Source organism: Aquarana catesbeiana, linkage group LG06 (assembly GCF_042186555.1).
Source record: "Aquarana catesbeiana isolate 2022-GZ linkage group LG06, ASM4218655v1, whole genome shotgun sequence".
Classification (NCBI taxonomy): Eukaryota; Metazoa; Chordata; class Amphibia; order Anura; family Ranidae; genus Aquarana; species Aquarana catesbeiana.
The window spans coordinates 81,782,879-81,783,567 of record NC_133329.1 but is presented as its reverse complement, the minus strand read 5'-3'; positions in this window follow the sequence as shown (position 1 = coordinate 81,783,567).

Here is a 689-nt window from a genome sequence, read left to right as displayed (position 1 = left end):
GCATTTTAAAAACAATGTTTCCATACTAATAATACTTTTTCCCCTTTTTTTTTTTTAGGTTTGTAAAGTTAACACAAAGAACCCATTATTATTTTTTTTTTTTATAGTGATTATTTTTTAGTTTTTAGATAAAGTTAACCCAAAGCACCGTTTTTGGTTACGTAAATTTTTTGATTTTCAAGACTTACCACTTGAACATTATTAACATTAGTAATGTATTTTTGGTGTGTTTTTTTTCAAACTCAATGAGATTGTTGTCCCTTGTTAATTTAACATTGTGTGTAAAATCAATGATTTCAAAGAAAAAACATAAAGTCTTTTGCTAAACTCAAAAAAGATCCATTTATTCATGGTCAAAATAAAATAAAGAGGAAGTCAACGCTGGAAAAAGTCGGTGTACCAGAAAATTGGGATCTTGCGGAGTCCATATAAGAGGGAGCACAATCTGGTCCAAGAATCCCAGAGATCAACAGCACCAGCAGATGATCTAGATGTCCCCAGACTGTGGTCCTACAACAGCCTGCGTCTTCTGTCAGACCAGACTGAACCCAGGTCATCATTTTCTTCTCTTCCCTGCAGCCTTTCCTCCACGCTGCCCTGCAGCCTTCCCTGTAGCCTTCTTTTGAGGCTGTGGCTCTGGTGTTTCAGTTGTGGCAGGAGGAGGAGGAGGAGGAGGAGGAGGGGGGGCT